Source organism: Dermacentor silvarum, chromosome 7, assembly GCF_013339745.2.
Source record: "Dermacentor silvarum isolate Dsil-2018 chromosome 7, BIME_Dsil_1.4, whole genome shotgun sequence".
Classification (NCBI taxonomy): Eukaryota; Metazoa; Arthropoda; class Arachnida; order Ixodida; family Ixodidae; genus Dermacentor; species Dermacentor silvarum.
In genome coordinates this window covers 155,546,613-155,569,376 of record NC_051160.1, presented here as the reverse complement: position 1 = coordinate 155,569,376, position 22,764 = coordinate 155,546,613, and positions in this window count along the sequence as shown.

Below are 22,764 nucleotides of genomic sequence, written 5' to 3'. Positions count from 1 at the left end.
GCGTCGAAAGAGGCCCGGTTGACGTGGTCGCGGGCCGCGGCGTGTGCCGCTTCGTTTCCCTCGAGCCCCTCGTGCCCTGGTACCCACGTGACGCAGGTGTAAGGGAGCGGAGTGCATCTTTTCTGCAGAATTTTGACTGCTTCCACCGATATTCGGCCTCTCGTGTAATTACGCACTGCGGATTGGGAGTCCGTGAAGACTGCGACCGCGTTCGTGCTCGTGGTGGTGGCGAGGGCGATCGCCGCTTCTTCCGCTGTCTCCGAGTTCCGCACCCTGACTGTGGCGGATGCCAGTTCTTTGCCTCTCGAGTCAACCACACTCAGGGCGTAAGCGGTTTTTCCCGGGTATTTGGACGCATCTACGTAGCGAGCATCTGGATCGTGCTTGTGGCGTCTTCGGATGGCGTCGACTCGAGCGAGCCGGCGTCCCCGATGATGCTCGGGATGCATGTTGCGCGGTAGTTTGCCGATGCTCAGGGATTCTCTTAAGCATGGCGGTATCTTGACCTTGCGGTCCGCGTCGGAGATGTAGCGTTCTGCGTAGCCGAGGCGCGCAAGGACCGATCTGCCCGTCGGCGTGAGCTTCAGCCTCTCGAGTTGGTTGGTTTTCTGGGCTTCCACCAGCTCTTGCCAGGTGTTATGAGCACCCATTTTGAGAAGTCGGGTGGTAGATGCCACAGGTGGTAGACCCATAGCGAGCTTCGTAGCTTTGCGGATGATGACATTGAGCTTGTCGACTTCGCAATTCTTGAGAGCCAGGTACGGGGTTGCGTACGTTATTCTGCTTGTCAGTAGAGCTTGAACGACTCTCAGGGTGTCTTGCTCCTTGAGACCACTGCGTCGATTAGCTACTCTCCTTACGAGGTGTGTGAGTTGGGAGATTGTGCGTTGGAGCCGTGGGAGCGTGGCGACTCCTGATCCATCTCGGTGGAGGTGCAAGCCGAGTACTCGAAGCGAGGCGACCTTCGGTATTTGGATCCCGTTGAGCGTGACGCATGGGTCTGGAGCTTCGTAGGTGGGAGGTCTACCCCTCGTGCGTGCCTTGAGTACGAGTAGCTCTGATTTCTCAGGTGCGCAGTGGAGGCCGCAGCTATCAAGGTAGTGCTCGATAACATCAACCGCTTCTTGAAGGCAACGTTCTTGCTCTCCGGTGCTCGTTCCTCGCGTCCAGAGCGTGATGTCGTCCGCGTAGAAGGCGTGACGCAGGCCTGAGATGTTTTCGAGAAGCCGGGGGAGCTTGAGGAGTGCCACGTTGAATAGGAGGGGCGACACGACGGAGCCTTGCGGCGTTCCCCTGTTCGGCAGCTTGAATTCCTTACTGCGTAAGTTGGATATCCCCACCGTGGCCGTCCGGCCGGTGAGGAAGTTACGGACATAGCCGTAGGTCTCTGAACCGCAGGCGGTCTCCTCGAGGTTTTGTAGTATCGCTTTGTGGCTGACATTGTCAAATGCGCCCTTCACGTCGATGGCAAGGACGCACGACTTGTTATTCTTGCTGAGGTGGTCAATGAGGTCATCCTTTAAGAGAAGAAAGACGTCTTGTGTAGAAAGAAGCTGGCGGAAGCCGAACATAGTGTCTGGATAGTGCCCATTGTCTTCGAGGTGCGATGTGAGCCGGTCGTGGACCATATGCTCAAACAGCTTACCAACGCACGAGGTGAGAGAGATTGGTCTCAGGTTCTCGAGAGCTGTGGGCTTGTTGGGCTTTGGTATCATGAGCACTTCCGAGTGCTTCCACGCGGCCGGCAGCTCTCCTTTGTCCCAGCACTCGTTGTAATACCGGAGGAGAGCCGTCAAGGCCTGTTGGGGCAGCTGTCGTAGGTGCTTGTTCACTATTCTGTCCTTGCCTGGGCTCGTGTTTCTCGTGAGCTTGGAGATGGCTGCTTGGAGCTCTGCTGGTGTGAAGGGCCGGTCCAAGTCAGCGTTGGGTCTGCCTTCATATTCTTTGAGTGGCGGGGTTGTCGCTGGTTGGGAGGGACCGCGGAGCTTGTTGCATAGTTCTTCCTCCGAGCCGTCGTAGTTGTGTGCTAATCGACGGATGTGTTGCCGTTGCTGCGTCTTGGTGGGACCTTCGTCGAGGAGAGCGCGCAGCAGGTGCCACGTTTTCTTGGTACTGAGCGTGCCCTGAAGCTTATCGCAGAAGGCGCGCCAGTTGTGTCTCGCTAGCTGTTCAGCATACTCCTGCGACTGTTCTGTCAATAGGGCGATTCTTTTCTTGAGTTGCGTGTTGAGTTTCTGCCTCTTCCATCTCTTGAGTAGGGCCCTTCTTGCCTCCCAGAGGTGGAGTAGGTGAGTGTCTATTGCGGGGTTATCGTCATCAAGTCGGATGATTTTTGTGAACCGTTCGGCGGTATCCAGGATCTGTTTGAGCCAGGCGTCGATGTCCGATATGGTAGTTTGATCGTCGAGCTCGGTTCTGAAGGCATTCCATTGCTTTATTCTTGCCGTGCCAGTCCTGGCCGGTCGACGTGCGTGCTCGATGTCGAGTTGAACGATGTGGTGGTCACTACCAAGAGTGTCTGGGAGACAGGTCCAGATCGCGTTCTTCACATCCCGCGTAAAGGTAAGGTCGGGGTTGGTGTCTCTTGAGACGCTGTTTCCGACTCTCGTAGGCTGGAGCGAATCGTTCCACAACGTGAGGCCGTGTTGCTGAGCGGCGTCGTGGACTCTCGCGCCTTTCTTCGTAGTGGTGGCATAGCCCCAGGCTGTGTGCGGGGCGTTAAAGTCCCCTACGACTACGAGCCGGTGTCCTCTTGTGCGTTTTCGGAGTTCGCGGATGAAGTGATCGTAGTCCGCGAGTTGGTCTCGCGGTGGGCTGTATACGTTAGCCACGTAGAGGCTTTGATGCGACTTGCGGTCGGCTATGATTTCCACTATAGTGTTCTCAATCGTGGTGTCTTCTATCCTGTGTTCTTGGGCCGTAATTGTCTTCTTGAGAAGTATGGCGGTTCTTGTGGTTATGGTGAGGGTGTTGTATCCTGGAAGCCTAACTTTTTTGGTGTTGGTCTCTTGGAGGGCGATGATGTCTGGTTGATTTGTCTTTAGATATTCTTGTAGATTTGCTAAGCGGGGTCTGTAGGATCTACAGTTCCAGTGCCAGATGCGGAAAGTCGATTGCGAAATGGGAGTTTTGCAGTTAGAGTTTGCCATCCACAGGAGCCCCAGATGCGTTAACGTGCTCCCGTTCGAGAGAGTTCGAACGGGAAGGCGTCTTGCTGTGTGGCCGTCGTTTCTTCCTTCCGTGCCCTTCCTCAAGTTCCGCGTGGCTCATGTAGTTGTTCTTGACATGGGCTATGAAATTAGTGAGCTGGGATTTCATCTCATTGATTTGGGCTGTATGTGTGTCCATGGTGTGGCTGAGTGTCGTGAACTTGTTGCCGATTTGAGTATGAATTGGCTGTAATTTCGCTTGTAAGATTGCTTCGAGCTTGGACTCAACTATCACTGTGAGCTTCGATTCAATTAGAGCCTCGAGTTTCGTTTCGATGACGTGTAAAATCTTCTCCTCCACGACAGCTTCAACTTCTTGTTTCGTGAGGTTCTTGGCTTGTTTAGTTAGTTGCTGTTCTTGGCATAATTGAGTGAGCTTCTCGATGTTGTCATTCTGCTTGTGTATAATTTCTTCTCGTTCTTGGCATAGTTGTGTGAGCTTGTCGATGACGGCGCCTTGGCTTTGGATCTGGTCGCGAAGGCTTTGCAGCGCCTTCTGCTGATTTCGAACAATGTTCTCCAGAGCCCTGAGCGCCGCGGTGTCTGCAGTCGAGAAATCCGAAGTGCTCGTGTTGTGAGAGTAACCCCGTGCCGCAGCAGCATAGTTGACTCGTTGAACGGAGCGCGTTCGGGATCTCGTGCCAGACTTGGACCTTGATGGTACGACAGACCTAGACCTAGACCTAGACTTGCTTCGGCCGGCATGGAGTCGCGGTGCACTGCCCGAGCTTGTGGACGGGTTCTCTAGCTTGGGGAATTCGTCATCGCTGCTTAAATTCCAATGGCTGTCTCGGACTTTTGCCTTGTTAAGTTGTTGTTGTCTCACTTGGTAAGGTGGTGGGTTGGGTCTTAGCTTCTTCTTGCACTCCTTTCCAGCGGTCTCGTGTGCTTCTTGGCATATTTTGCACTTGGGTAGGCATTCGTGATCCTCGAGTACTGCGTCTTGTCCGCACTTGTAGCAGAAGTGTTTTCTGGGACTGGGGCAGATGTCTTGCCTATGTCCAATGGCACCACACGTCCGGCAGTACTGCACGGACTTTCGATAGGGCTTACAGCGATAGTCCCCACTTTGGTAGGTGATGTAGTACGGGACGTGTGGCCCGTCGAAAGTGATGACGGCCGTGGAAGATCGACCGAGCATGCGTGCACCGAGAACTGTGTATCTCGAATCGACTATGAGGCCAGCTACGATTTCGGCACTACTGGTACCTGGCAGGAGACCGTAGATGACGCCTCTGCTTACGTCGTCGGGATGTCTCACGTGGGGGTTCACTTTGAAGAAGGTGCCACCTAACTGGATGGTCGTTATGAAGATAACATAGATATAATGAATGGAACCGTAACTAGGCTGATCTCAGAAGCAGCACTTGAAGTGGGAGGTAAGGCACAAAGGCCAACAGCAGCTAAGCTCTCCCAAGTAACAAAGGACCTAATAAAGGAACGACAAAGCATGAAACCGTCAAACGGCTGAGATCAGACTGAATTCACTGAACTGTCGAAACTGATCAACAAGCAGAAAGTAGGGGATATTCGAAATTAGAACGTGGGCAAGGTTGAGAAAGACATTAAATATCGACGCAGCAATTAATCAGCGAGAAGAAAATTTGGCATAGGACAAGGCAAGATGTATGCACTGAAAGGTAAGCAGAGTAATATCATCAGCAATTTCGATGACATAATAAAGCAGCGGAAGAATTCTATACTGACCTGTACATTGCCCAGAGAAGCCAAGCTATTTTCATTCGAAGTAGTGATGAGCATGATAAAGAGGCTCCTTCAATAACAAGCAATGAAGTTAAAAGGGCCTTGCAAGACATGACCTGGGGAAAAGTTGTTGGAGAAATGAAATAACAGTCAATTTAATAAAAGATGGGGGAGATATCATGCTTGAAAAGCTTTCGGCCCTTTACAAGCAATGCCTCATGACTTCAAGTGTACCAAAGAACTGTAAGAATGCCAACATTATTCTAATCCATAAGAAGGGAGACGTTAGAGAATTGAAAAATTATATGCCCATTAGCTTGCTTTCGCTACTGTATGAAATATTCACCAACGGCGAACATCTACGTTTTTGACCTACTTTATCTAGGTCAATTACTGACAGGGGACCCTGATCATGATAAGGAAATATACAGAAGAATAAAATTGGGTTGGAGTGCAAACGGCAGGCATTGCCGAGTCATGACTGGAAGCTTACCACTATCGCTGAGAAGAGAAGTGGACGATCATTGCATTTTACTTACCACTGCTAACATACCGGGCAGAAACTTGGAGGTTAACAAAGAAGCTCGAGAACAAGGACCGCACAAAGAGCGATGGAACGAAAAATGTTAGGCCTAACGTTAAGAGACAGGAACAGAGTGGTTTGGATCAGAGAGCATAGGGGGATAGCCGATACTCCAGTTGACACTAAGAGAAAAAATGGAGCTGGGCAGGCCATGTAATGCGTCTCGTAGATAACCGGTGGACAATTAGAGTCAGATTGGGTGCCAAGAGAATGGAAGCGTAGTCGAGGGCGGCAGAAATCTAGGTGGGGTGATGAAGTAAGGTAATTTGCGGGCCCAATTTGGAATAAGCTAGAGCAAGACAGGAGTAATGGAGACCACAGGGAGAGGCTTTCGTCGTGTAGTGGACATAAATATAGGCTGATGAGCATGCTGATGAAAGAAATTCCTGTCTAGATGCTATTTTTCGTATATCAAGTGCCTGAATTAGGGTGGTCGGTTAGAAAAAGTTATTACGGATAAACCAAACCAACTTTCCTTGCACTCCCTCGATATTTTTACACATAAGCAGCACGTAGCAATTTTTTTGGACCCTCGTGCCCTTGTATTTTGCATTTCAGCTGTACCTCGAGGCACGCACTAAAGGCGGTGTTTAGTGCTAAGTTTAGTACAAATAACCCCAACAAAGTGGGGACAGTCTAAAAGATGGCCAAAGGGACAGCCGATGCCGTTGCTGAATTGGTAGAGCATTGCAAACCCACTTCATGGGAAAGTTGAGGGTTCGGCTCTTATCAGCGTAAAGTTGCGTTCCTCCCGGTTTGATTATTTATTCCTTATTATCTCTACATGTTTATTAAAAGCCCGCCTAGTTTACCCTATGTCCTTATTTGCTTTACTTCAATAACCATCCATTTCGCACTTTTGTTACAAACAAGAAATGTAGCCCCTCTACTTCTCTGTTCTCAGCCGCATAGAAAATGATGAAGGTACGTACTACCATCATCCCTCTGCTCGTGACTGCTCGAGGTTAAATGCTACTTGAAGAGCCCTCGCGGTGCCACGGCAGCACTTGACCAATAGTAAGCCCTAACAAGAAATGCCTTGCAACAACGTAATACTGTGTATTACCTAAATTTTAACATGACATAAATTCGGCAAGGAAGATCCAAAGCAATAGTCCAAGCACCCAGGAAGTTACCCTACAACTCGGTGCGGCATGTGTCTTGCGCAAGGGCGCTTCGTGCCTTGGTCCGCCACAATCTCGTCTTGGTTCTAAGAGCACCACGAGGCTAGATTGACACCGTAACAGCTGGAGCAATGCGTGGAAAGCTGTACTAGTTTCGGTTCTGGCAATGAGCGTCGCCATGTTTCTGTTGACGAGCGGAATATCTATTGCCTTTTACATATTTGGCTGTATCTTTGGAAACTACGAATAATAAATGTAAATTGACAGAATTATTGGTAGAAAAAAGTGTGTTTGGCGCACTATTTTTTTGCGTTTGGTTGCTACATTCGTTGCGCTAGCGGGTTGCGCTTTCGCCGTAATCGCTTCGGCTGCGATTCTGCCGTCTGCTCCTGGCGCTCTCTGCACAAGTGTACGCCTTTTCTGTCTACTGTGCGTATCAAAAATTTCTTTTTTTGTATCGGCGAGTGTTCAGGATTGTAAGGAAAACAGGAAAAAGGCTGCAAAGCGTTCTGCGCGGCTCTAGGATGGGCCAACACGGAACAGTGTGGCCATTTTTTACGCTTCTAGAAAGAAGAGCACGCTTTTTATGGCGAATAACCGCTAACAATACTGAAACGCCTAGAAGGCGAAAGGAAGGGTCTTCCGTACGTGCTACATTCATCTTTGGTGTGTAAAGACCTTCATGATCGCTATCGACAGCAGCTCTTGAGTCGAGTAAGTGCTAGCAGTGGAGTGACATATACATAGAGCCAATGGGTTCATTTCGCTGTTGTCTCGAGCGCCTTCTGGCTGCAGGGGCAACCGCATATAGCACATAGAGTTGTATATTTGTTGAAGGTTTGGTTCCATTGCTTCCTTCTTAGCATTTATTTATTCGGCCAGTACAGAGCAAGATGTTAATATGCTCTGATTTTCAAGTTTTACGTAATATCTTTGTAATCTCTGGACCCAGCACAACATGTATTGAGCCATGTCACGACAATCCGTTCTACAACGGCTTTCTTACGGCGGCGATGGCGATGAAGTCCGGTGGTAGAAGCATGCAATGATGTGGTCGGTATTTGAAATGTAGACCAAACAGCTTCCAGCAAAGCAGCGTCCGTTGTAAGCGGCCGTATGACAAGGATGTCGGGGAGAACGCGTAGCTCGGCGCCGCCATATGTGATAAATATCACTGATGAGCAGCAACGCAGCCTCACGCGATCGTCGGAATGGTTTGCCAGACGCCAGCGTCGGTACAGAGGGCGGAGCACGCAGAAACATTCGTCAGATACAACGGAACATATAGAAGTACAAACGTCGCATATTGTGAACGATACAAAAATGCTTGGGTAAGGCGAAGGAATTGCACCGGATATAGCAACGGGTTACTATTTTTTGAGTAGATTTAGTGCAGTGGGTAAACCTTCGTTGTCCTTGGCTGCATGAGCTTCTGTTTTGTGCTTACGAATACTCTTAATTTTAGGCCACGTTTGAAGCCTGCCGTTGCCTGGAGGTCAAAATAAACGTCCGGTGGCACCTGACGTATATGATAACGTTGGCGCGGCTGCAGTCGTCAACAACGAATTTGCGTTCCGGTAAAAAAAGTGCGACAGGACATGAAATACTGCTGTCTAAACCTATATAGACTGCAAAGATCCCTGGTACTACTTTTCACTTTTCCTTTGACAAATTTTGGGATGGGAACATCAGCGTGAGTCACGAAAGAGAAAGTAGATGTTAGCCGTATTGTTTGAACTGAAAAAAGTGAAATTATCATGAATGTACCCTTGCTTGAGAGCTACGCTCAGACGCCCAAATTTGCCAGACCCTTCATTACATCTTTTGTGCCTTATTCTTATGACGGCGTAATCTCAAGAAGCAATTAGGCATGCAGCAAAGTCTAAAATAATCACCATGGCTAGTTCACGTCTTGCAGAAATGTTGGTACTCACGGATACGTTTGAGATTGGTGGTGGTTTAAGACAGAAAAAGAAGACGGAAAACTTACCTATAACATAGTCGTATGCGTCGTAAAGCTCCTTCGTATCGTAACTGTGGAGGTGTGGGCCAAACTCATCATGAAAAACTGTCAAAAATGAAGCAAGTGTTAGAAGTGACCATTTACGTGTGGATAAGTCCATTTAAATGGAATAAACCTTGAGTATATGGAGTGCAACTGGAGCAAAATCTTTAGGAACGTGTTAAGAGACCGGCATCAAGTTCCTTCCAGTGCAAGAAAACAGGAGCATGCCTACTGAATGAACGCTAAAGAAAAAAAAACAGCGTCTGCACGTTGGTAACTGAATGCTCGTCTTTTCTAGGCCATGAAATGTAGCCCTGAAAGCGCGTACTTGTTCAAAAGGATGTTTATGAACTGTCGCCCAGACCTTCAAGAACTCCGAAAGACACCAGTAGAAAAAAAACTGTGGTGTGTCTGAAACAGCAGTCTCCCGTTTTTGATTGTGAAAACGCTAAAGAACTTTGAGAGACACACGTGCGCAAATGCATACTTTTCCCACTGAAGTACAAAGAGGTAAGTGCAGTGTGTGAGAAGAAGCTTTAGAATAGCCACTGAAGTGACGCTGAAACAGTCTGAAAAGTTGTCAGTGCTAAGATTCAACTCGTCGGTCGGTGAAGACGATAAGAGTACGGTAAAACAACATGGCCTGGACGACAGCAACGTAGTCAGTTGCCTGTCCACGCGGTCTAAGAAACAAAGCCATGGGGCCGACCTCTGCGTACGTTGGGCGTGACAGCACGTGACAGCCTCCTGTGTAGTCACGGTGCTTGCGTCATAGTTCAATTCGTCCCGTTGAGCGTCGTGGAGCCCCACATTGGAAGGAAGAACAAGGGTAACCAACGGGTAGGGAGATGCGTATCCAGACAGTTCCTCGCGAATTATAGTCCTTATTAGAGCGAAGATGAACCTATGAAACACATTCGTTTAAGCGGCAACCGGCTCTCTGCAATCTACAAGCAGGAGCAGCGCCGAACGAAGACATGGAAAAGACCGAGTACGTACGGATGAGAAAGATGAAGTGTCATAAGTTCCCAGATTACATATAAGAGTATACTGAACACCGCCATACCGCCCACATCATATATATATTTTACTTTAAATATATATATTTACTCATATACTTTTACTCATATATTTTACTTTAAAGAATATATTCAGGTCTCAGTAGCAACTACAAATAAAGATAAAGACTTTGCAATAAACGTCAAGGGGAAAATCGGCAAACGTTGAGCAAAGATGAATACAAGAAGACAGGAATGTAGAAGTAAATTTATTACGAAGTGACATCATGTGCCAGAGATTTAGAATGGTGCTTAACCCTTTCAGGCGCTATATGTACACAATTGTGTCGGGCAAGATGGTGCATAAACAGCAAAAGCAACGGTGAAGGTAATTACATTTAAAATGTGTCGCATACATCTTGAAACAGTTCTGATTTGAATTGTCCTGCATGTTTAAATGACATGTGCAAAATGGTTTAGTAAAACGCGTTGGAAAGTACGCGGTTGCTTATTTCTGCTTGGTGTGTGTATGCCGTTGTATGTAGCGGGTTGACATATTAGTTGTTTTTCACAATGTGCTGCACCGCCATAATTTTCAAGTGGCTGAATCGGTTTTTTCTATAATAGGTGCACAATTATATTTCTCATATGTGATATTTCTTTAGAGAGTTATCGCATCGGCTCTACATTCTGTAAACTTGACAAAACTCACTAAAGAATTGAAACGACCTAATGTATTCTGTAGCTGTACGCTTTTTATGATTTTGAAGATGCGAGAAATTTGGTGTAAGTAAATTTTCAATCAACAGAATTAGTTGGCGCCTGAAGGGGTAAATAATAATAGACGACAAGGTAGGACAAGCGGAGGAGCTCACTGCCTTCACTGTATAGAATGGTGACGAAGAATACTTATTCTGCATGCACAGCTGTGTGGAGGCGAAGGGTGGGGGGGGGGGGGGGGTGCGAGATGTCAGTGGACGACTATGAAGTGTCGCTTGGAGCAGACGGACTTTCTGGTGTGTATGTTACATGGTGTTTATGCAATGTTACCGGCATATTGCTTAGCTGGCAGTGCCCACACGTCATGGGCTTTTTAAAACAAGCCTTTCAACATCAACAATCCAGGTTGAGGTTGCTTGAATATCAGCTTGATAGTTTGTATCGATAGTTCGCACTATAGATAGCTGGATAGTTCAAGTTGATGTGCACAAGTTCCAGGCGTGAGACCTGAATAAAGTTGCTGCGTCCGACTTTTTGAGTTCTCGTTGCAGCTTTCCCGGTGGGAACAGCTTGGCTCAAAAGTGACATGAAATGTCGCATTACCATTTCTATTTTAAGGATATCAGTGGTTCCTGAGGAACCACCGATAGGGGTGCGGTCCTTTGCATGTTCGTCCTATCGTTCTTGTAAAAATGGTCAGTATAACGGCGCCTTTGTCTTTCGGTTGCAGCCCCACTTGACCACGCTCCTGCGCGATGCTCGGGAGAATTAAATATTAGTTCTGTCATGTTTGCTATTGCGACGGTCGTCTACTTGTCGGCATAGCTCACGACACGTCCCATGGGCTATAGGACCTCGTCTCGCTCACTCTATTAAGGTAAAGAGGAAGTTATGTTAAAGGAGACATAATTTATCTTAAAACACTTATATCACTCTGCAGTTTCTTATTTAATTGGAAAAAGGAACGACACAACTGCAATGACATTTTTATAAAGCTTTGGTTTTACACGCTAAGGGAAACGTTAACCGAATCTATAAGATGGCGATTGGAGCACAGTTACGAGCCTACATGAGCTCGGGCAGATGGCGCTAGCAAAGCCAAGGTCACGGGTTAGCATGCTGGCCAACCAATTCTTACTTTTTAATCTTATTTGTGTTTAGTTTTGTACCGTTACGACAAAAACGACAAATGCAAAACTCTGTATTGGGTACGCACAAAGATCCACGAACCATCCCCAGCGTTTGCAATATTGCGCCACGGCCATGGTGGGGAAAAACTGGACAAATTCAATAAAGTTAACACGAGATAGTATATATCTTGTAACAGTGGTGCACCGACGGGGGGGGGGGGGATTCGGGGGTTCTAACCGCCCCCTGAGGCCGACTTAACCCCGCCTTTTGTTTAACCCCTTTTCTTTCCTTAGGCATTTCAGTTTTGCAACTAAGACGTAAGACGCGCAATCGTCTGCAGACTCGCAAAAAGCGCATTTTTTGACAATTTCCCGTGATAAAATCGAAATTAGTGCTGTTTAGATGGTATTGGCAAACAGTCAACCCCCCCCCCCCCCCCCTGGCAGAGATCCTGGGTGCGCTACTGTCTTGTAATCTAGTATCTGACCCCTGCACTTTAATCATTGCCCGAAGATACATCCTCCGGTGAGACACATGTGCCTTCATCTTTCCGCGTGTGTACACGCTACCTCACAATTTTTCTCCGGTAGAGGAAGTCTCTCTCTGGAAACTTAAGGCCAGGGCGGCAGTTAGGCCAGCCATCGCTGGGGTCAGCCATACGAAGACATTGTCCAATGTCCAAAGTGCTCCGCTCCTACGTGTTCAGCGGATTCCCTTTGGATGTGCCCTGTGACAAAGACACTGCGTGAAATTGTACTTAAAGGTGCAAAATTGAACAGTGATCCAGCTGAAGACTATGAACAATGAAGTATGGACAGCAAATTCTATAAATCACTATTGCAGTATCTCTATGAAAGGGCCTGCACGGTCACATTTAGTTTCATACTGACGTTATGCCGCGTGGCTTCCCAAGCAGAAAAATATATATCTAGTAATAGTTTTTGCGCTATTATTCATTCGAGCCCTGTGCAAGCATATTAGTGCACATGAAGACTAACTACCATGTATACTTGTGTAATGGGCGCAGGTTTCTATCCAAGAGTCGAAATCGGAGGTGCGGCCATTACACGCCGAAAAAAGACACAAAATTATTTTAGTACACAATTTTGGTGGTGCTTGTCTTTATTTAACTATAGTACCCGCTTGTATTGGCTCTGGCTATTCTTGATTATTCCTGTAACGCGTCTCCTGCCGGCTGGAATAAATGGTGATGCCCCACAGGACCATCGACAGCAGCGTCTCAGAGGCAGCTTCTTAATCTCAAAGGCTGTTGCTACCTGGAGGCGCCAAAAACTCGCCACGGCTGCCTTGTCTTTCCACCGATTAAACAAAACGAACTTCGGAATTCTCGCACCCCACAAAGATAATATTACCAACCTTCTAAAAAATTAAGGGTGTGGCTTATAAACGGTAATTTTTGAATATATTTTTGTGACCTTTTTTCCAAAGTTTTAGGTGCAGCTTTTACACGGGTGCAGCAATTAAACGAGTATATTCGGTATATTTCGGCTCCAATATGAAATTCGCTACTTGAAACCCTGCATAGCCGCACAGCCACATTTTCATATGACGTGGTGCCCTTGCTATTTCTCAAAACCTGGTACACCTCTAATGATGTAACTACAGTGTTCAATTGCCCCGCACGCACCCCGTCCCCATCCGGCAAGTCAGTGATTATGCATGCAATTCCGTGTGCTTACAAGCGTTACCCCCGTTTCACAATAGATTCATGCCGTATCGCTCAAATCTCAACATTACTACAGTTCTGCATGACTATAGCTCCTGCAGTGTGGGATGTCATGCAGTACATTTAGGCGTGAACTATGTTCGTAACAAATTTAGCAAAAAATATCGATAAGTGTGATAAAAGAAGGTACGCCACAAGAAATGGGGGCGAAAGTTCAGCTTAATAAATTTATTTACCATAAAAAAGCATCTAATTGTGGAAATAAATACACAATATATACTAATCTTGGAAATTGAAAAGTGATAATTGTGAACCCTTAATTTATCAAATGACGTTAACAAAACATTTATGGGGCCGAAAAAAAAAGAATCTATTTTGTAGGAGAAGCGCTAAATATATGATCTATGAGTGACAGCAGAGTACAATAGCATTGTTGTTTAAAATTCATCAGATCAAGTTCTGTGCTTACCAGAGTGAGTTACAGATATTGTGTAGTGATAATAAACTGGTTATTGTAACCAGATATCCTGCAAGCGAACGTAAGTTATCTAGGGCAGTGAGAAGAGAGATGGCAAAATGTCGACCTCAGTTGATGTTAGGCACGGATTCAGCAATATATCTGGCAGCAGCCTCTGCGAAACACACACACATAAAAGCTAAGCAGTTTGGCTAATGACAGATAGTCGCCGAAATCAACGGTGCGAGAATTAAACGCAAGAACCAGCACTGTCTGGATGGGTAACTGAAAATTTCGCTGTAAATATGTATCATACGGCAATCGATGTAGTTCTTTTATAAAAGACTCAAGTTTGAAAATATTCGTTGTTCATTTATTTTAATAAAAATGGAAAACTCGGGAGAGCTTTAAGATTGACTTTAAAGAAGGTCTGTAACAATCTAGGCATGAAGTAGCAAATAACGATAAGGCCAATACCAAGCACCTCCAAGAATTTTATGCCAGGTATTATATGCGTAGACTTTTTTGCCCTGATGAGTCAAACAGAAGGCAGAAATTATTATAGAGGTTCTGGAAATCCGCACTTCCAGCGAATATTTATCTGAAGAAAATTGGCCAAAGTAAAAAAATGACCTAGAAAAAGAAATTTAGAAAAAAACGATGACGATTTGGCAGGATTGGAGGGCGTGGCAAAAGGTGCAACAGCCTCGACATCAGAAATTCACCTCACACGTATCATTCACCTTGAGGTGAACTCGACTAGGGACTTAGGGCAAAACAATTAGATCCCACGAACTGTCTGAATCGATGTTACGTAAACTAATTTGCTGATACCTGGCTAACCAGCAATGTTTGTAACCACAGAAAAGCGTTACAATGTAGACCAAAGTTCTTGTATAAGACGAACAGCCAGCTGTCCGACGCGAGCTTGTATGTAACTGTGGCGACGGTCGTGTGATGCCAACAGCATAATCTTTACTATGGCTGTTCGATACCAGCTTACGACATGCCGATTGTTGGGTGGATGCTACATAGGTGGCGGACAAGCGCAAGCGACATAAGCACCGATGCTGACGTCATCATCTGCTGTATGGTGTACAATCGTGCTTTCGTATGGCTATTCATGTGATCTGTGTTAAAATGACGATGGGATCTACACTCCGGCGAAGAAACGTAAAAACCTGTTTTACCGGGGCCGATCATAAAGTCGGTACATCGTCGCACCATTTCTACGTAGATTTAGCTGCTACGAGAAAACCACTGGAAACAAGAAGGTGACGCAAGCTCCAAACATATTAAACACAGAGTGAGAGAAAGAGGGCGTTGGCTTTGACACGAGAGGAGTATGCGCGTGCTGGGCAGGATTTTAACTTGGGCAATGTAAACGTTGAAAGGTAAAAATACGTGGGCAGCTTGCACTAGTGGTGCAAGGCTGGAGTAAACAGCGGAGCTGGTGATCGACCTAGCTACTTCCAGGTTTTACTAGGTTTGGCGGAGTTTTACTAGGAAATGCTAAGTGATGCTAGGCATGGTATTTCGAATCGGCTCGTAGATTCTCGCTCGGCCGCGCGACGCGCTTCAAGATAAGCGGCTTCTTATTCGGGTGTCCGGATCTTCTTTGGTCGTCCCATGCCAAGGCTACAGGTACTCGCCACAAAGTCAACGAGAGTTCCGCCGCCATCGCGGCAGCTCCGAGCTACATCTCCCCGGTGACGTCACGGCCAAGCTGCGCCTCCACACTTGCCGGGGGGGGGGGGTGGCTGGTCGAAACCTGATGAGCCACCACCAGAGGCACCTGCTGCAGTCAGGGACACAGCGCGTGTTTCGCGCGAACGCGGGGAAACGGGGAAACTGCGGACGGCGTCGGCAGCAGCTCTGCGCGTTGCCTCGTCGGTGTTGCTACAAGTTATTTCTCTCTCTCTCTCTCTCGGTCTCATTTTCTCTTTCTCTCTTCCGAGCATTGCTCGCGCCGCGAACATGCTCTCATTCCCTCTCCTTAACGTCCCATGTCTAGCCAAGATGTGCAAGGCCCGGAGAGGAGGCGAAGAAAACGCTGCTCCGCGAGGTGGTTGCTAGGCAAGCCAGGTGACTCTTCGCCCAGCGACGTTCTTTCCGACGCATCACGGACCGGATTAAACAGCTCCGCTGCTAAAAGCGTCTTATGAAGGATGTTGTTGAGAGTGTGCTCACTGTACCATTGTATCGGTTAATGTTTGGAGTAGGGCGTAGGCAAGAGGTGGCCAAAAGGGGTACTAAAAAGGTACTTATACTTGCGCAGATTAAGAAAATTTTCTACAGTTGCCAGAAATTTTATTCTCTCTGAAAGCTTCGCACCGTAGACATACCCGACAAAATGAGGTTAGAGGAATAGGGGATTTATGTGCAATAGCGAAGCACATGTTTCCGGTGCAATAAAGCTGAAACTAGTGAACATGTTTTCATTGATTATATACTTGCCATTTTTTAGTATAACTTAGCATTATTTCAAGATAGACGCGCCCTTTAATCCACATAGCATTCGTTTTTGGCCACCTGAGCGAGATTTTCCACAGATGCGTGTTATTTCTTTACTCTGGCTGCATGCAGTCCTGCGTAGCTTGGTTTCATATCATCATCGTCATCAGGCTATATTTATGTTCACTGCAGGACGAAGGCCTCTCCTTCTGATCTCCAATTACCCCTGCCTTGTGCTAGGTAATTCCAACTTGCGCCTACAAATTTCCCAACTTCACCCCACCTATTTTTCTGCCATCCTCGACTGCTCTTCCTTTGTCTTGGTACCCATTCTGTAACTCTAATGGTCCACCGGTTATCTATCCTACGCATTACATGGCCTGCCCAGCTCCATTTTTTTCGCCTAATGTCAACTAATATACCGGCTATTCCCGTTTGCTCTCTGATCCACACCGCTTTCTTCATGTCTCTTAACCCAACATTTTTCCTTCCATCGCTCTTTGTGCGTTCACTAACTTGTTCTCGAGCTTCTTTGTTAACCTCCAAGTTTCTATCCTATTGTTAGCCCCGGTAGAATGCAATGATTGTACACTTTTCTTCAACGACAGTGGTTATCTCCCAGTCAGGATTTGGCAATGCCGGCGGTATGCACTCCAACCCAATGTTATTCTTCTGCAAATTTCTTTCTCATGATCAGGGTCCCCTGTGAGTAATTGACCTAGATAAACGTACTCCTGTACAGACTCTAGAGGCTGACTGGCGATCCTGAATTCTTGTTGCCTTGCCAGGCTATTGAACATTATGTTTGTCTTCCGCATATTAATTTTCAACCCCACTTTTATACTTTCTCGGTTAAGGTCCTCAATAATTTGCTGTTTTCGTCGCCATTGTTGCTGAATAGGACAATGTAATCTGCAAACCGAAGGTTGCGGTGATATTCGCCATTGATCCTCACACCTAAGCCTTCGCAGTCTAAGAGCTTGAATACTTCTAAGCATGCAGTGAATAGCATTGGGGAGATAGTGTCTCCTTGCCTGACCCCTTTCATGATAGGTAACTTTCTACTTTTCTTGTAGAGAACCAAGGTTGCTGTGAAATCGTTGTTGATATTTGCCAAGATATCCATGTATGCCTCCTGTACTCCTTGATTACGCAATGCCTCGATGGCTGCTGGTATCTGTACTGAATCAAATGCTTTTTTCATAATCTGTGAAAGCCATATAGATAGGTTGACTGTACTCCGCAGCTTCACGAAGTTTCATATAGACAATCTGAAATTAAAGGCCGATTTGTGCATGACCGCTTTGTTTAAATTGTCGTGACAGCCCAGGTAGCACACAAAATCTTCGAAACGTCGTATTAATGGATTCAGCGTCTGAAACGGATGTTTGACCCAAATCGACTTAGTAAAAACTTCACAAGCAGGACAGCTTAAAAACGACGGATGAATACGTCTTGTACACGTTTTCATGAGACTAGCCGTACCTGTTCAATTACCAAGCGTACCAGGTTTTCGACGGCGCCGTTTTTGGCGGGAGAATTCTTCATTTATCACGCGGCACTCATTGTGCCAATTGCTGCTGTATTCGCATTGCATTAGCATGAGTTCGGCTAGAAAAACGAAGCCTTTTGTGGTGTTGACCTCTCGCCAGGAAAGACGAAGGATAGAAAATCAAGTTGACATGGCAAAGGGAAGTGTTTCACACCACGACGAAATGCAGCGCGAGAGCAGTAACATTGAAGTCGCTCTTCGTGACACGGACAACGGCTCCACATCGAGCTCGGAGCAGCGCTGCCAGTCAGTAGGCCATGCTGGTGTTAGAGCTGATTCTTACAGTGCATCCACAACATCAATAGCTTTCGCTTTATCATCATCCAATCCTTCCTGACGCTACATTTCAGTGCCTTACAGTCATTTTTTCTCACCGCGATCACCAGTGCAAAGTTAAGCGACCGATATGTCGCTCTCATCGTTTTCCGAATCAATTCATACCACGCCCTATTGTCTAATGGAACCACTTGTCATCGTGCCTCGCTGCTGAAGGAAACGCAGCAAAATTCGAAAAGCTGCTCCACACTGAGCACACTGCCTGACCACACTGCCTGATATAATTGATTTGTGTTTACTTTTTTGGCGTTTTGTTTTCAGAGCGTCTTACAAACTCAGATGTAGTTTACCGATGACATTCAAATGTTTCTCCTGTTTCATTTTGTAAGCAATGTTAATGCGGTGTATTTATTAGGATTTATTCATATTACGCATAAATAAATGTGTCGATTTAACGAGTGAACGTCATTTTCGCTGCCACCAGAGGAATACATCGGTACCGCCGTTACTAGAAACAGTGCTCTGCGGAAACTGTTGCGGCGAATTTCACTGTGAGCACCACGTGTAGAAAATTATGTGCAGAAAACATTGTCGGTGATTTTCAGTACAGGCGAATACCCCGAATGAGCGAGCGAACGAAAGAACGAGAGATATGCGAGGGAAATACAGTTAGCGAGAGCGAACTAACTTTTTTCTTGCAAATCAAAAGTTCGACGACCCACCGCCGACATCTGATCAACCATCAAAACAGTCGGACACCGAAATATATGCGCTTTAATATTGCTGGAAGTCAACGGTATGGGCTCGCCACGTTTGGGCGCATGGCTCCTCACATGTGTGATCGCGCCTGCTCAGAAGTGCCGATCGTCTCTTAACACGCTGCGCCACAGACAGCGTCTAAGATGCGGCACTGTCAGCGTCCGAAATAAGGAGGGACTGAAAGGCCTGCGACAAGTGCAGTGGCACCTTCCAGCTCACCATTCGTGCTTGAGACGGAGTGGCATTGAGCAAACGAGCCAGCGCGCCAATGAACAACGCAAGAGTGCGGCGTCTGGCTCAGCGCGACATGATTCACAGTGGATAATAGAAACGCGCAACCGCACACCAAGCCCTCCCACCACGGTGCTTCAACAACCCATGACCTCCAAGATTTGTGCGCGCAAACAACTCGGAGCCTATGAATGAATGAATTCTTTTATTAAGAAAAGGGAGGACCGAAGGTCGCTGGTGGGGGAGGAGGGACATACGGGGAGAGATAGACACCAACTAGATCGCGCGAGCCAGGCCGCTAGCAATGCCGGATTGGGCTAATTTTACTAGGTGATCGGGGTTTTAGAGAATGTCGTTCTGTAAAGCTTCAATGTGGCAATGCAGAAAGATGTTGCTGTCATCTCGATAAATATTTAACGTGGGACAGTGTAAAATGAGATGCTGCAAGTTGGCTTCGCATACGGAGTGGCAGAAGGTGCATATTGCGGGGAGGGGGGGGGGGGCAGAGGCGTCAATGCCCTTCTTTTGGTCAGCCAGCGTCTGCCATTTGTGAATTCTGTCAGGGGTAGTAGCTGTGTTGGCAAGTTCTTTATTTATAATTATTTCCTGGGATCGGCTGAGGGCGAGGTCCTTAAACATGTGAGGAGGAGTGAGATGTTTGAGTCTCTCCCTGTTAGCGTACTTGAGGAAGCGACGTATTCGTGCCCTTTCGAAATGAGAGTTCGGCGGCGAATCCGCATAGGGGTTGTCACCAAGGTCGGGAGACCCGCGTAGGAGAGGTTGGAGACGAAAAGGTAAAACTCCAGATTGCGAGGTGTCCCGGCGTCCAGGCGACTCTAACGTAAATGCCATTCTTCTGCTTGGGCTGTAGAATACGGCGGATGCGTAGCGCAGTGATATCTTCCACACTGGGGTCCTCAATGTCTTTTAATGCTTCGAATGAGTCGGTGTAGATGGTGGATGGTGCTGCATTGTCTTATAAGGCGGTGCAGATGGCCAAAAGTTCTGCCTGCGCCGGCGTCGCGTAGTTAAGTGTACAAATATAGCTCCTGGCCTCACCGGTCGAGGGTTTGTACCAGGCCAGAGCCAAGCGGTCGCCATCGAGTGCGGCGTCAGTAAATGTTGCATTGGCGTCGTTACTGATTGTGTCGGTGAGGGAGGTGCTGTCTGGACGTAGTGGCCCCTGTTGCGATTGGCGTGGACATCTTGGAGGGGTAAAGGGTACGAAAAGCAAGGTTGGTGTCTTCGCCTGCAGTGTTCCGTGGTTCTATGCGGACGCGTCGGGTGTCCCACAGCAGTGTGTCCTGTCCCTGTGTCGTGAGATGCAGTAGATTATTCAGTGATGTCTGTGCATGTTTGATGATGTCCTCGATGGGTGGCAGGGGCGTTAAGTCTTGCAGTTTCCGTATAATCGTGAACTTCGGCAGACCTTTAATTGTCCGAAGGATTTGTCGGTAGAGTACTTGAATGGTTTTTTTCGGCTGTTTTTGATGGTGTTACGACTGTGCTTCTATAGGTGATTTTACCAATTGCGATGGATCTGATGAGGGTGGTACAGGCTACCTGCCGTGCCCGGCCGAACTTGTTGGAGACGCGCTTCATAGTGTGCAAGAGCCTGGGCCATTGCTTTTTGAGCTCACTCGTCCAAAATTGTCCCGTATGGGAATCCCAAAAATTTTAACGTGACCGTGGGTGGCCCTGAGCTCATGCTTACCTAATGGCAACATTATTGCCTGATGTGGCAGGAGGACACTTCGTCTGCCATTGACACATAGAAGTTGCGTTTTCTCAGGTGCTAAGGTGAGTCCCAGTTTAGGAAGGGTGTCTTCGAGTGCAATAACGCAGCTTGAAGTTCGGTGGCCATGTGCTCAATGTCCCCGCTATAGCCTTGTGCTTCTCTCCAAATGGTTATGTCATCTGCATATATTGTATAGCGTCCTCTAGTTCGCGGGCCACAGTGAGCATGGCCACATTAAAAAGCAGTGATCCCAAAATCGAACCCTGAGGGACTCCTCGATCGATATAGTAAGTGGCTGGAACGGCATTGCTGTTGCTGCGAAATCGAATGGGTCTGGCTTCAAGAAATCTTGCGATCCAGTCTATTGTTCGTTGGCTGGGATATATTCTTGCTAGATTTGAGAGAATTTGATATTGCTTGACATTGTCAAATGCTTTCCGCATGTGGACAGCTAGGATGTATTGCGGCGACCCACTCCGTGAATTTTCATTTAGGACCCTCCGAAGCAACCAGAGCTTATTGTGGGTTCCCATGTTGGGTCTAAACCCGGCTTGGGACGGATGTAAGCTTATGAACAAGCCATGGAGGAAGAAAAATACTAGGAGGGAGCGTGACGTGATTCCGCTAGCCTCGGCAAGCCAACCTCCTCTAAAGCCGCCCCTCCCTTTCTCGGGGGCCTTTTGCGCGGTACCTTTTCAGTATTAATAGGCCCACAAGGTTGCCGGTGCATTCGTGATTGTTTGGTACGTGGTAACTTTTAGTGGCTCCTGCTGTCACGGGCTTGGACGTGGACAATGGACGTGGAAGAAACCATCAACACGAACCAACCTTACTCTAGGTGGCGATGCCGTGGCCACATTTGTCACATGACCAAACATCTGACCGCGGCTGCCGACTCCCGCGCGTGAAAACGGCCGGTGCATAGTTCCGTAATTGAGCTTGCTTTAGGCTGGGGTGTGTTTCTGCTTGTTTTCTGTTGTGCTGTTTTTTGTCATGCAAGTATTGCAGTGTTTTGTTGTCTTACTTGTAACTGCGTGTGCAGTAATTTGTTTGTATGGTTTTAATTTGCAGAGCAGCTGAGTGTTGCGTTGGAGAGCGCCGAGTGGAAGGCACTAATTTGCTCTTCAAGCTGATTCTCATGTCGCTATGCGAGGCGCCTTTGTAGTGATGTTGTAATTAGGGTGTTCAGGTCAGTATTAGGATGAAAGTCAGACAGAATAAATGTTGCTTTTGTGTGCCTGGCATCGGGATCCGCCGACATGCGTGAATCTAGCAAGTTTGTCACGATGCGAAAAAGGCGGTAATTGTTGTCTCGGCGCACTTTGCCTGTATCCTCTGGAAAGCCGTCATCGTGGTATTTCATTCTCCCGTTTCGCAAGAATGTTGCAGACAAGAGAACTGACATACGGGCTCTTTGTTAATGATTCATTACGAGTGCGGTAGCGCAAGAGGTGAAGTCAAGTGCCCGTTCGATTTCGTTGCCTTATGCTACCTCGCACCCACAGAATATTGCGTGCACTACACAGTGTTGTTATCGCTTGTGATTCAGGTTCTCGATTGTGTTTTGGCCCGTTTTATCTCACGTGATTGGTATTTCATGGTCTTTAGGGGAACTTCATGTCCAATGTAAAACGGGCAAACCAATTTTATTTGGCACCTCGGCATCCTTGCGATATATTGCGCTGCTCACCGCAGTTTTTTTTTTGTTATAGTATTTCTAGTTCACGAATGGATACCGCATATACGCTGCATAACTAGCTAGTGGATACTGCATACGTGAATTGTGAATCCCTTTGGCCTAAAATATCCTGTTACTCCAGGTAGTCACGACTATTTGCAGTTTGTGACTGGTGTAGGGCTCTACGCTGTGCGGCCATTGAGCCGTGCACGGAGTTTGAGCCGTGTTCGCGCGGTTTTTCGATTTGTGCGCTCTCCATGCCCTTCGCGCAACGGGGCATGCCGCGATTCTTGGTCCTTGTGCAACAAATTATCCTAGTGTACGTCAGACAGAGCAGGCATGTCAGTGCACGAAGTAAGTTGAAGGGTAAAAGTACATAGCGTTTGCTGCTTGAAGTCCATGTGATGGGTTATTTACACAGCCATTTTAACCGTGGCCGTGCGGAATCGATTCGTGCA